This window comes from Cheilinus undulatus, linkage group 17, assembly GCF_018320785.1.
Source record: "Cheilinus undulatus linkage group 17, ASM1832078v1, whole genome shotgun sequence".
NCBI lineage: Eukaryota > Metazoa > Chordata > Actinopteri > Labriformes > Labridae > Cheilinus > Cheilinus undulatus.
Genome location: NC_054881.1, coordinates 38,667,577 through 38,682,491, shown reverse-complemented (window position 1 = coordinate 38,682,491; position 14,915 = coordinate 38,667,577).

Below are 14,915 nucleotides of genomic sequence, written 5' to 3'. Positions count from 1 at the left end.
AACCAATTCTTGCCACTCCAGCTTAACATTGCCTCTGCTGACCCACTATTGCCACTATTAACCCCTTTTTACACCCAATCTTTCCCATTTTAACCACATTCCACGGTTTGATATGCCCAATTTTGGTTGTTTAACCAATTTCTGCCAATATCTGCCAAATATTAACTCCCTATTTATGCCCATTTTGCCACTTTAACCCATATTTGCCACTTCTAATTCTGCTGCTTTTAAAATTCAACTTCACAACCTTTTCCAATGTTTTTCCCCATTTTAGCAATTTTTTAACTATCTTAAATATATATATTTTTTACATAAAGGTATTTACATTAAGAAGGAATTTTACTACACACACTATTAAATAAAGATATTTGTTTCTTCGATAAGTGTGGTTATTATTCAAGTTAAATATAAAATATGGATACCACAGCTAAACTTAACAATGGACCATGGTTTTGCTGACCTCCATGGGCCCCCAGTTTGGCTGGGCGCCAGAAAGCTCTCCCATTTATCCCCTTTTATGGACAGCCTTGTCTGCACATGACTATTCTGAATGTGCATGGCTGTGTTCAACCACCTTCAGGTACAGTGGGGGTCCCTGGTCTCTGGAACCTTTATTTTGGGGGTTGCGGGCTGAAAAAGTTGAGAACCATTGTTCTAGAGAGTGTGGAATAGGAGCACACAGGTCCAACTAACCCGCCAAACCATGTTTAGAAGCCTGTAAAAATAAAAGTATTCCTACTCAAACACATTAAAAATGTTGTGAGCCACAACCTAAGTTCCAAAAAAGTTGGGGCGCCGTAAACTGTTAACGAAAGCAGAATGCAGTGAATTGCAAATCTTATTTTTTTCACATTAGTATGTAAGCAACATATTGGATGTTAAAATGAAATGAAATGAAATGTTGGACCTTTTCTGGAAAAAGTTTTGCTTATTTTGAATTTGATGGCAGCAACACATCTCAATAAAGTTGGGACAGGGCAACAACAGGCTGGAAACGTAAGCAATACTAACGAAAAAAAAAGCTGGAGGACTATTTTGCAACTAATAAGGTTAACTGGCAACAAGTCAGTGACATGACTGGGTATAAAAGGAGCATTTTAGAGAAGCAGAGTCTCCCCAAAGTAAATTTGTGCAAAGGTTGACTAATCTTTGAAAAAAACTGTCTAAAACTTGTGGAAAAATTCCTGAAAAGTGCAGATATGCCCATTTCCATGTTTCTCACTGGTGAATCCATCTTGCAAAGCTCCCATCTGAACCGTTTGGGCCTGGTTAGAAAGTGACAGGACCAATCAGCAACAAGGGGCAGTACTTTCGAGACGTGTCGGGCTGCAGACCTCAAGCAAACCTCTACACTGGGGTGTTCAGCTGCAGACCTCTACGCTGGGGCGATGAAGTATACCCGAGCCGAATTTTCTGGTCTAGCCCCTTGCCCACCGGCTTACCCTAAATCTAACCACTCAGTTTTTAATAGCGGGTCTGCTGCTGCACGCCCCAGCATACAGGGCTATGCTAAGGTCTAGTAAGAGTCAGCGGTCTAGTCATGCTAACAACAGCTAACACGCTGCACGCCCCAGCGCAGAGGTTCACCCCAGCGTACAGGTCTGCGGCTGAACGCCCCAGCGTAGAGGTTTTGTCGAAGTCTGCAGCCAGACCCTCTTGGTACTTTGAGGCGTGGCGGAGTTGTGACGTAAGCAAGCAGCAACAAGAACTGACAGTTACAGCTGGATCATGGAGAGAAGAAGCCATGAGTGAACAGGATGCAAAAACACTGTCTCTGAGCCAAAGATCATTTAAAATGGACTGATGCAAAATGGAAAACTGTTCTGTGGTCAAATTAACCAAAATTTGAAATTATTTCTGGAAACCACACATGCTGTGTCCTGTGGACTACAGAGGAGAGAGACCATCCAGCTTGTTATCCTGGTCAGTTCTAAAGCCTGCATCTCTGATGGTATGGGGTTGCATTAGTGCCTATGGCGTGGGCAGCTTACACATCTGGAAAGAAACTATCAATGCTGAAAAGTAGAGAGAGGTTTTAGAGCGACATATGCTCCCATCCAGATGACATCTGGAGAACAGAAGGTCTTGACTATTTCAGCGAGTCACTGCTAAACCACATCCATCACAACAGAGTGGATTCACAGGAGAAGAGTCCAGGTCATGAACTGGTCTGCCTGCAGTCCAGACCTTTCAAAGATAGAAAACATGTAGAACATCAGAAAAGGAAAAGAAGACGCAGAACTGTCGAGCAGCTACAATCCTAGATCAGACAAGAATGGGACAACATTCCTCTCCCTAAACTCCAGCAACTGCTCTCCTCACTCCTCACAAAAGAAGAAGGAATGCTACAAGATAGTAAACATAGTTTTAATGACACAGCCTCTCTCTTTAAAAGTGACGGGGTCAGATAGTGAAGAGTTTGGCTCTCCTCCAGAGGAACTGCTGTGTCCCATCTTTTAACACCCTCACACACACTTCTCCATACTGCAGCTGGCTCAGATAAAGCTCTGTTTTAAGCATGTGCTGTCAGGATAGTACAGAACAGACTGTATGCTCCATCTACAGAGTGAGAGCTTTGAGGCCATGAGTCATAAGTCAGACATGTACCTTCTGTTCAGGAATGGGAGGAACTCATCTCATTTACTCCTGTTGTTGTAACTGAGCAGGTTGATATTATGTCAAGAAATGTGAAGTCAGATAAGACAACGCTTGGATTGACTCTGAGCTACTGAGTCTAGATCTAGACATTCAATATTCATTAAAGACCATCTACACTGAGATGTTAGTAAAATGATCGCTCTTTAAAAATGTGGGTCTTTGGAGCATCATCCACCAACAGTCCAGCAAACACTGGAATAACTGAAGGAATAATTCACCTTTCCCAAAGACTCAGAGACAGTGGATTCACTCACAGGCCCGGTACTCATTCTAAAAAGGGCAGTTTGTTTATTCAGCCAAGATTTGTTACATGGGAAAACAAACAGGGAATCAGCATGAACACAGAAGAAAGGAAACATGAGGAACAGGATCTGGAAGACAAAAATGAAACATGGAATAATCAGGAAAAGGTGCAAGAAAATGTGAACATCACCAAGGCAACTTGACCTGATGTGTCACATTAAAAAGTGACTAAAGCTCAGAGTTTCAGAGATGGGTCTCTGTCAAAACAGAAATGCACACTAAAACTTTAAAAATAAAATCAGATTACTTCTGTTTAGGGGAAGGGGAAGGGTTAAGGTAAGGGTTGGGATACCAAAAGTTAAACCTGACCTGATAAACTTGATTACCAAACATTTGATAAAGCAGTGTAAATAGTCTGCTTACAGTCAAAAAGCTCGCCATTCATGAAAAAATTCTAATGCACCAGGCGTAGCTTGCGTAGCTCTGTTATCTACAAAAGCTATGTCGCTAATGTAGCTAGAGCTAAGCTCACAAAGCAGCTAAATGTAACTAGCTGTAAGCTACCTGCTGCAGTGATTTCTTGAGCAATGTCAGTCCAGCTCCTCTTCTACTCTCCTGTTTTAAGCTGGGCATATGCAATTTCCACCAAACTCTCTAACACACTGGTTCTCAACCTTTTCAGCCTGCAGACAAGGCTGCACATAAAGGGGGGTGCTTTCTGGGGCCCATCCAGACTGGGGGCCAGGAAAAGATCAGGAAAATCATGGTTAATTGTAAAGTTAAGCTAATATAATTGAATCATTACCACTCCTATCAAATAAACAAATATATTTGTTACTCTTTTGTGCTGTAGTAAAAAAACTTCCTAAAAATGTAAACCTCTTTTATTCAAATGGGTTAAAAATGCCAAAAAGATGGTGTAAATGTGGTGAAAGGGCATTTTGAAAGTGGCAGAAATAGGTTAGAAGTGGCAAAAGTTATATAAAATTGGCAAAAAAGAAGCAAAAACTTGTGTAAGTGGCAAAAACAGGTGTTAAAGGTGGTAGAAGGGATTAAAAATGTTCGAAATGGGTTTAAAGTGGCAAAAGTGGATGGAAAATTTAGTGAAATTAGATGAAAAATTGTTTGAAACTGGCAAAAAAAATGGGTAAACTGAGGTAAAAATGGGTAGAAATTGGCAGAAATTGGTTAAACTGGCAAAAGTGGGCATTAGAAAAGTGGTTAAAATGGATGTAGAAAGTGGTTAAAAGTGGCAATAATGAGTCAATAGAGGCAACAATAAGCAGAAAGTGACAAGAATTAGTCTAGAAGTGGGCAAACAGGCAGAAAAAAAGTAGTGGAAAGGGTTTAAAATGGATAAAAATGGGGTTTAACTGGCAAAATGTGTTAGAATTGACAAAACTGGTTGGAGAAATTGATAAAAAAAAATTGTTACTGTTTGGCAAAATTGGTGTGAAGTCACAAAGGTGTTTTTTTTAAGGCATCTGGAGACCCCCTCTCAGTGTCTCGTGACCCCCAAGGGGCCTCGACCCCCATGTCGAGAACCACGGCTCTAAAAGTTGTGCTGGAAAGCTAGCTCATACCGTTGACGCATAAGCATCATGCAGGATTGATGTGCTCACAGCATATGGTCCAATGGTCATGCACGGCCTGCTGTGAGTTCTCATGCAGTACGAATGAGGTAGAAATCAGTGGTTTACTTTGAAAAGTCTCACATACTGAGGCTGGAGTCGTATCTAGTCTTATCCTCCCTCTCTCTGATCCTATCTCTATCATACACAAACAGCATCGCCATCGGTGTCAGCTGAAGGTCTGCGGGTAAGCATACTTCTTGCTCATCTTTTCCCTTTATCATAAGTAGGGGCACATTAGAAAGCTATTCCTGCTGTTTTCGTGCTGATTTAGGACGTTGTCTGACAGTTTACAAAGGAAAAATGCCTCAGAGTTGAGGATTCTGCTCGGGGCTCTGCTCTCGGTGTGGGAGTGTCTGGAGTCATAAGGCCAAAATGTCAAACATGGCAGAAATCTATCCGACCAGTCTGGAGCAGCTGATTGAGCTGTGATTGGGTCTTTTGTAACCCCCTTTACCGGTGCACGACAAACGACGCAGGATCTGACTGAAAGTCGGCATGACTTCCAAGCAGACGGTGCAACTTAAAATTGTTACAGGACGGGCTGAATTCAAAACTTGTGCGCCATAAATCAACAAGTTGGTCCTCTGTTTCTGACATCTACCTTTATGCTTCGTGCTTGTCATTGATCAAAAGAACTAAACCGGTTTTATTCACAATTTCTAATTGACGCAGCACTGACCATCTTCCAAGCAGACTGGTAAGGGTAGAATCAGTCTACACACTAGAAGTTTCAAAATAGAGTCGGATTAAACTTCCGTTAAGGCCACAGTTAAGAAACCAAAAGTTAAGATTAAATAAACTGACCTGCAAAATCTGATTACAAAACTTTAATAAAGCTGAGTAAACAGTCTGCTTACAGGAAAAAGCTCGTCCTCCATAGAAATATTCTAGCATAGCAGCAAAGCTACAATATCTACGTAGCTAATGGAGCTACGCTTGCAATACAGTGAGATAAGTAATAACTAAAATTACCTCACCATATAGTAAGCATAACTCACGTAGCTCTGTAAGCTGCGTAAGCTACGTAGATACGTAGCTGAAGCTTAGCTCACAAGGCAGCTATGTTAGCTTTGTACGCTTCGGCTATGTTTGCTAATGCTCACATTGCTAAAGCTAACTTAGCTATACTGGCTTATGTAGTAGCACTATGTACGTAGCTGGGTTAGCTATGTTAGCTTTAGCCAAAGCGTACAAAGCTAAAGTGAGCCACTGTTGGTGTATCTACTCATTAGCTCATTGGTGGCTCTTCCTGTTTGAAGGAAGCTGACCATGAGGTTTCCATCAGTGTTAATAGATTGCAGTTGATCCCACTACGCATATATATTTATGAATGTCCACTGGGGTCAAATCCCAATAACATATTTGCCCATAGACTTCTACCTTTTATCTGTACTGTTCTGCAGAGTCCAGGGAGTGATTAACCTCCTGTGGGGGGTTGACTCCTCTTTAAAGACATGGGAAGTTTGTGGGGGATGCACAACCATTTGGACCCTTCTTGAAGCAAACTCACACTCAGTGACTTATGGAGCTTCCTCCCTTTTTTCAAAGGCTTATTTATAATATTTTTAAACTTGATGGAAGAAATGCATGAGCTGACAGAAGAGTACGGACAGATCAGGACTTGTCTTTCAGGGATCCATCCCTGTTTTTTATAGCATGAAGAGGATCTTTTAGCTTTCATAAGGCTCCAAAAATTACTGGCGCTCATCACCGTTTGAGAGCAAAACATGCATAGTCATAAACCGCAATAGTAAAATAAACAACACAATACAGATCTGCACTTGAAGGAGAGAAAAAGAGAATGTCAGACCTGCTGGTGCACTTAGAAACAAGACACTTTATCCAGTTCTCTTTAGTCCAAATATGTTGATTTTACTTTCTGTAGAAGCCAAGTGTAAGTGCACATCAGCGTCACTGTGGTGTTTTCTGTACATCCCAGGGGAAGACTTGAATCTGAGGGTTTTATCACACGACGTGACACAGACATGACCTTGTCCCAAAAGCGGACCTGCGTGGAGATGGGGAGGCTGCCCGAGGGTTGGGGGAGTTGTAGACTCAGCGATTATTCCTCTCTGGGGGACTAAAATATTTCTCTGGTTTTCCCAGGCTGGGACAAAATGTTGTTTATTTTGAAGTTTTTAATTATTAGTTGAATAAATAAATAGATTTGTCACACCACATTAATAGGCAGATAGACGATAGAAACAGTTATGTGCCTCGTTGAGGTAAGACTTGGGAGTACAGGGTGGGTGGGTAGAGGAAGGTTTGGGGAAGATTCTGTTGTGTGATTTTTAAAACCATTATGAACAAGGGATGAACATGAGACCCAACAACCTTGCCCTTTGACCTACAAAATCTAATAATCCTTAGTTGACGTTTGTGCAAAGTTGGAAGATTGTCTCCAAGGTTCTTGAGGAAAAACTTCACCAGCAAATGATGAACATGAGGCCTACTGACCTCGACCTTTAAACCTTTAAACTTCCATAAGTTTAGCTTTGAGTGAAAGGAGAAATTTGTGCATCCCTTAAAGGTTTTCAGGACATTTTGTGACAAGAAAGGGATGAGCCCTAATGATCTTGGCTTTTGACCTATTCTTTTCAAAATCTAAATAGTTCATCCTTTGCGGAAATTCGCAAAAGCTTTCTGGACATTTTGTGTTGACATGCAAGGGATGAACATACGGCCCAACACACCTGACTTTTAACTTATTCCCTCTGAAATCTAGGCAGGTCATCCTTGAGTCAAGGTGAACGATAGTGCAGAGTTTGAAGAAAATCCTCCCAAGTGTTCCTGGCATTCCTTTTCTTATGCAAGGGATGAACATCAGGCCCATTGAGCATGACTGTTAACATATTCCCTTCCAAAGCAAAGCATTTCATTCTCAGATAAGACTGGACAAATGTCCTTCAAAGCAGTCTTTGATTTTCCTGTCTAGGCAGTTTATCCTTGAGTCAGAGTGGACATTCATGCATGTGTTCATGTGTTCACAAACAAGGCATGAACATGAGGACAGATAACGATGACTTTTGATTTATTCTCTTCAAAATCTTAGCAACTTTTCCTTCGTCAGAGTGGATGCTTGTGTAGAGTTTGAAGAAAACTATCAAAGCATTCTGTTGACAAGTACAGGATGAACATGAGGTCCAAAGACTTGGATTTAGAAAGGTTGCAGTAAATCCTTCAAAGTATTATTGACATGTCAGGATTATAAGCATGGGATGAAAATGAGGCCCAATGACAATGACTTCTGACTGCTGTTCAAAATCCGAGGAGTTCATTCTTGAGTCAGAGTGAACAGTTTCTCAGAGTTTGACCGTGTATTCAACCTATTCTCTTCAAAATTTAAGCAGTTGATCCTCGAGTCAGAGTGGACGTTGGTGCTGAGTTAGAATAACAACTTCAAAGTGTTCTTCACACCTTATGTTCATAAATAACAGGGTGTGCATTTATACCCAAGAACAATGACTTTAAACATCATAGGATGGACCTCAAAATCCATGCAGTTCATCCTTGGGTCAGAGTGGATGTTTGTGCAAAGTTTAAAAAAAATTCTCCAAAGCTTTCTTGATATCTTGTGTCCACGATTAAGGGATACACATGAGTCCCAATGACCATGACCTTTGATAAATGAGCTCCAGATATAATCTGTTATTCCTTGAGTCAGAGTGGGCGTTGGGGATCAGTATGAAGAAAATCTTCCAAAGCATTCTTCACAGTACATATTCACAGGTAAGGGATGATCCTTGATGAGGCTCAATGCCCTGGAATACTTTACCTATTCCCTGTAACATTGCATGAGTTCTTCCATGACTTACAGAGGACTCTTATACAAAGGTTGGAGAAAATTTATCCAAGCAATCTTGAGATATAGCATTGATAAGCAAGGGATGAACATGAGGCCCAACCACCTTGTGCTTTGGCCTTCAGTATCTAACCAGGAAATTCTTGAGTCATAGTTGACAGGAGTTTAAAATGGAGTTTCTAAAGATAGAAGAGCCTGATAAGCAAGAGATGAACATGAGGTCCAATAGCCTTGAAAATTGACTTTCCCTAAGTCAAAGCCATGTGGAAGAATGACCCAAACGTGCAGATAGAAAGGCAGGTAGATGGATAGCCTGAAGACATAACGCTGCCATCCTTAGCTCTCCTTGGTTTAGAGGTGCAGCCGAGGGAAGTTTGAGCAGTTTGGCCTTTTATCCATACAGATTTTTTAATGCTATATGTCCAAATGTGCAAAAACTAGTCCTTTAGAAACACAGCTATTGAGTCCTTATCCACTTGTGCACTGTTGTATTGAACTGCTCAGCACTGGTGCAGGTCCTGTACTTAACTCATCATGAGTAAAGTGATAGAAAACTAGCTAAGTGGTTGTAAAGGAATGCTTTGATTGCATTTTAAAGGTTTCTTCCAGCGTATTTTTACCTCTCTGCCTACAGTTTGAAAAGATTTGACCCCACCTAAAATCTTCAACTAATTAGTGGAGGAGCCACGGCAGACATGTCCCTGAGCTTACATTATTGTTCCTGGTTTGCACCCTTGGGTATTTATGATTTTTCTCGCTGCTGCCAGCCATCGTGCCTCAACAGTTGGGAGTCTATCATTGTACCGAAGCCACATCAAGTGTAAACCAGACTGCCCTGACTGGTTGGCAGTTTTGTTTTGGGAGTAAGGTAGCTTCTGCCCTGAGGGGAGAAAACAAGTACAACCTTAAATCCGTCTATGAACGAGCAGAGGTGAAGCTCTTTCAAAAATAACCCTGCTTAAGAAAACGAACATGACCAAGAAAAGTATAAATAGTCACAACCACGTGAAGGCATGAGTACAAGTAAGATTTCCATGGGAATGAAGAGAGGATATGAACTCCTCTCAGTTTAATGCACACACACAAAAATATGTTTGTGATCCTCTGATTTACCTCAGCATTTAGAGGAGTTCTTGTCAGGTAATTCAGGGAGAGATAAATGCGATGAAAGAGTCTCTAATGTGCACAGTAAAACTATGTTATTCTCTTTAGTTGATCCTCTTCACATCATATCGTATTGTATCATACAGTACATCATAAGACCAACATATTGTATGGTATCTCATATAGCCTACATTTTTATAGTAGTGTTGCATACTGTACTGTCGGACCATACCCTATTGAATTGTATTGAACCATATCATATCATATCATTTCATATCATATGGTACAGTATCGTACCCTATTGTATCGTGCCGTAATGTATCCTATTGCATCGTATCATACTGTATCGTACCGTCCCGTACTGTACAGTACCATACTGCACTGGATCATACTGCATCATATTGTATTGTATTGAATTGTATCTTATTGTTATGCTCCTGTATTGTGTCATATTATGCTGTATCAATTTGTACTGTCCTGTACCGTGTTGTTTCTCACATATCCTATCGTATCATACTGTACTTTATCATATTATATTGTATTGGATCACATTATATTGCGACATATTGTACTGTGTCTTATAGTCTTGTACCGTCTTTTATCGTACTGTATCTTTTTATATTGTATTGTATTTATTTTGTATTGTATTGTATTTAATCGTTGGATCAATATTGTTTCTGAACACATTGTATCAAATCTTATTGTAGTATAGCATGCTATATTGCATCATTTTGTGTTGTATTGTATATTTGATAAAAAAAAACAAAATTACCCTTTCTTTGTAGGACTTCATTGTAAGCTAAAATTGTTAACTTAAAAATCTTAAATAAACTCAAATAAGTTTATTAAAGATATTTAAGCTACTTGGGGTTTCCAGTGATTGCACAAATTTACGTTGTTTTCTCAAGAGCTCGACTTATTTCTCTTTTTATTCCAGCCTTGCTTTCCTGTAGTAGTGAGTTCATTCCTAAAGTTACTAAAATTGTTTCATTGTTATTTCTTTATAACAAAATAGAGGAGTTGAGATATCCTGAAAACAGCTGGAACAGATGTATGTCAGCTTTTGTAGAGCTCTGTAGAAATCCCCATTTTTATGTGTTTTTTTTTTTTATATGTGTAAAGAGTAGTGAGTCAAAAACGTGGATGGAGCCCCCTCCACTGTTGAGGAAAGATGCTTTTTAAAAATAACTTATTTATTGTACATTTGGACTCTAATAAAACACTATTCTAACACATCTTTAATATTCTGTATGTTTGCTTACAGTTAAATGATAGAAAAGGTTACAACCACTGTGCGAAATACAGGGGGGTCTAGGGGGGTCTGAGACCCCTTAATTGACATAAGAGACCCCTTGAAATCCTCAACTGCAAAATTTTTGGGGGGTCTCTTGAGAAGTATTTATAACATCATTTTTTCACTTGCTATTGTCACTACAAATGCCATTTGAAAGCACGTCATGTTTGTTTTAATTAAGTTCATTGTAAAGAATTTATTCACATATAAGAATACTGAAGAATAATGTCTCTGATAAAGCTTCCAAACGTGGGGGGCGCTGTTTCAAATGCTCCGCAACAATGACCTCGCGTAACCCTGCCATACAGCTTGTGTATTTCTTACCGCTTTGGTTACTCTCCTGAAATTGTGGACTTGGTGTGCTTAAATTCAGCGAAATATGTCAAAGAGACAGCAAAGTTCTTTGCTTGAAAACTTTGGATTCACATCTAAAAGACTAAACCGAAACAGTGATGAAGATGGAGCAGAGACATCCCGAGCTAATTCTGGTGAGGCAGCTGCTAGCACATCTACCGGTGAGTTGGGGTCTCCAAAAAAAATCTATTAAACCCAGACTTAATTAACTGATTGCGATAGACCTGCTGTGCTTCATATTAAAATATATATTTCGCCACACATCGGTTGGCTGGGTTCATATGTGCATGTATGTGTGTGTATGTGTGAGCACGCACCTGCACGAGAGGGACGCGCGAGTGTCCTATATGGTCACAGAGCAGAGTTGCTCTGTGGTTCTGCAGCTGTGTGCAGCTTTGTTGATGATGATGCTAGACTGGGTGATGTGTGTTTAATGTGCGTGTATGCATTACCTGTGGTCCATACCTCATGCTGTGTAAGACTTCCGCCTGAAATTGGAGCACTCATTTGGGTGGACCCCCCGATTGAGGCCAGGTATTTTGCACACTGTTTACAACCCTAACTCTGATGACAGAGCTGTATATCAAAATGTACATAACATTCATCTGTTTGCATACATGCTTGACTCAAAGTTAGCTTAGCATACATCACAGAACAAACTGACATTTACTGTTCTCCATAGCTGACAAGGCCAGACCAGTTGTCTCGAACTTTTATGACACATTACCCAATAAAGTTTAATAAAAAGAGCAAAGTCAGCCCACAAGAAGGGAGTTCTCACAGTGCTAAAATGCACACTTTCTCTTCCTCTTTTGTTAAGATGAAGAAACCTCCCCCTGGGGTCACAGGGCGCCGTACCTCTGGGAGTGTGTTGTCAGTGTTTCATGAAGAACATGACACATTTTCAGCAGGAAACCACATGCGTGCACAAACAAACATCCTGCTCTAAGTGCATACAGACCATAATAAAAGAATTTAAACTACATTTTTATCTGCTGCAGCTGTTTTTTTTTTTGTTGGAGAAATCTAATTGCACAATCTTCAATGAAGAAATGCAAAAACACTTTAATGGTCTAACAAGTCTACAGAGCTAAGGTCATAAACAGTGAAAATAATACTCAATTACAGAATTTTTGTTGTGTTTTTGTGAAAATGCTCATATGAATTACAGATTTTATGTTCCTATAGCCTCTTTGGCGATCTGTTTTTTTGTATTCTTGTGTTTTAAAGCCTCTCATCTTTTTGTTCTGCAACTTTACAAACTCCTGATCTGACTCAGTGGAAACGTTTTGACATGTTAGCAGACGTAAAGAGGCTTGTGACCACAAAACAAAGAACATATAGATGACGCAGATGTGGGATCAGTGGGTCTGCCCTTTATACAGCAAGGTGAAAAAATTGTGCAGCTTAGTCTACACTCAGGTAGGATGAGAAGACTGTTTCATTTCCATTCATTCATTAATAATCACTCATTCCTATGTACTCTGTTTCCCACTCTGGTAATCAGCTGGTATGGGGGTCTACTCACCCTTCTATCACAGCCCCGCTTCATCCAATCATCCCACTTCTGTCATACTTTAAAGTCTGCACTCCTCTCCTCCACAGTTATTTCAGTGCAGCTGCTGCAACCCTCCTCCACCCCAGTCACCTCCATTACATCTCATTGCTGTTTAGGCCCAGCTCCACCCTGCATCCTGTTTCCCTTCATTGCAACTTTGAAGCCAGCATCTGGGTCAAGCTCCTCAGAAGTCACTCCTCATCTTATTCCACTCCTTCCATCACCACCACCGGTGTCTAGACTCCTAAGGAGGGCATGCTATTCCCACTGGTTCAAATATTTCCAAACTTGTAAAATAAATCCTTGTTAAACTCAAATTAAGTCTCTCCTGATTGAAATGTATAGTTTGTATGAATAAGTATTCACCCTCTTGGATGTTTTACACTTTTTACTGATTTTAAATATCAGTCAAAGCCAATATAATATAAAAGGCTTTTTTGACAACAAAAATCCTCTTTAATGTTAAAGTGAAAACAGATTTCTACAAAGTAATGTCAATTAAACAAAAATATGTAGTGAGAAATAAATGACTGCACCCCCTTCAAGTCAGTGTTTAGTAGAGTCACATTTGGCAGCAATCACAGCTCTGAGTCTGTGTGGATAGGTCTCAATCAGTCAGGAATGTCTTTGCTAAACTGCTCAAGCTATGCCCTTTTCAAGTCCAGCCACAAATTCTCTCAAATTGGATTGAGGTCTGGTCTTTGACTCGGCCACTCCAGAACATTCCCCTTGTTGTCTTTAACCATTTCTGTGTAGCTTTCTCTGTGTGCTTCGGCTCATTGTCTCGCTGGAAAAGAAATCTCCCTCCTATATTTTGACATATTAATTTTACCCTCTACCTTTACAAGCCTTCTGGGGCCAGCTGCTGAGAAGCACCCCTACAGCATGATGCTGCCACCACCGTGTTTCACAGTGGGGATGGTGTGTTTGTGGTGATGTCGGTGTTTGGTGCATCTTGTCTGAGGGCCACAAACCTCCATTTTGGTCTCATCAGACCAACAAACTCTTTCCACTTGACCACGGAGTCTCCCACATGCCTTTTGGTGAACTCTAGTCCACATTAACCTTGCAAAGCAGATGGATACGCCCGTTTCCTTGCTTTTCACTGGTGAATCCATCTTGCAAAGCTCCCATCTGAACCGTTTGGGTGTGGTTAGAAAGTGACAGGACCAATCAGCGACGAGGGGCAGAACTTTCTGGCGCAGCAGGGTCGTGAGGTAAGCAGGCAGCAGCAAGAGCTGGTGCAGTTAAGGAGGGAGAGATTAGCGTGGATGCTGCTAAGGTGCCAGTTTTATCAGAACTTGACATTTTTTCATTAAATAAGAACAAAGAACAGCAGTGAGTTGTTTTCTTTTCAAAAACGACATAAATCGAGTACTGTTTCACGTTATTCCTCAGCTGCACATGCACAGCTCAATAGCGGCTACGTCCTGTGTGAAACAAATCCATCTGGCATGTCAGGTCAAGTCCACACTGAATCTGAGTTTTCTTCAACAGTGTCTTTCTCTTTGCCACTCTCCCATAAAGTTCTGACTGGTGAAGAACCCGGCCAACAGTTGTTGTCTGCAGAGTCTCTCCCATCTCAGCTGCTGAAACTTGGAACTCCTTCAGAGTAGTCATAGGTGTCTTGGTGGCCTCTCTCACTAGTCTCCTTCTTGCACGCTCACTCAGTTTGTGAGGACGGTCTGATCTAGGCGGATTTACATATGATGGATTTAACTGAACTCTGGGGGATGTTCAGTCAGTTTGTATTCATCCCTTGACAGACTTTGCAATAACGTGTTCTTTTGTCTTCATGGTGTAACGGTAGCTACACCATACTAACTAACCGGTGATTGGACCTTCCAGAGACACATTTACTGCACTCATGTGATCCCCATTCCACCAACTGGCTGGACCTCAGTTGAATTAGGTCAGTCACTTTGAAGGGGGTGAATATCTATGCAGTCATTTATTTGACATTATGTTGTAGAAATCTTTATTCACTTTGATAATAGAGTTTTTGTAAAAAAAAAAAACTGATTTATATTTATCATTATTGATTTATAAAATCAATAAAAGGGTAAAACATCATATATCTCAAATACAATTTTTTGAACTAAAGTGAGCTGATCATAAAATTCTGGGACGAAAATTTGACCAAATACGGCCTTGACCTGTCCCATGCCTTTTAAGAAGTATACAATTATTTGCAGCACTTTTACAGGATGATTATAAAAATCAAAAACAGGCTTGAATGTTTGTATGAAGAGCCAGAAAAAAATGAGG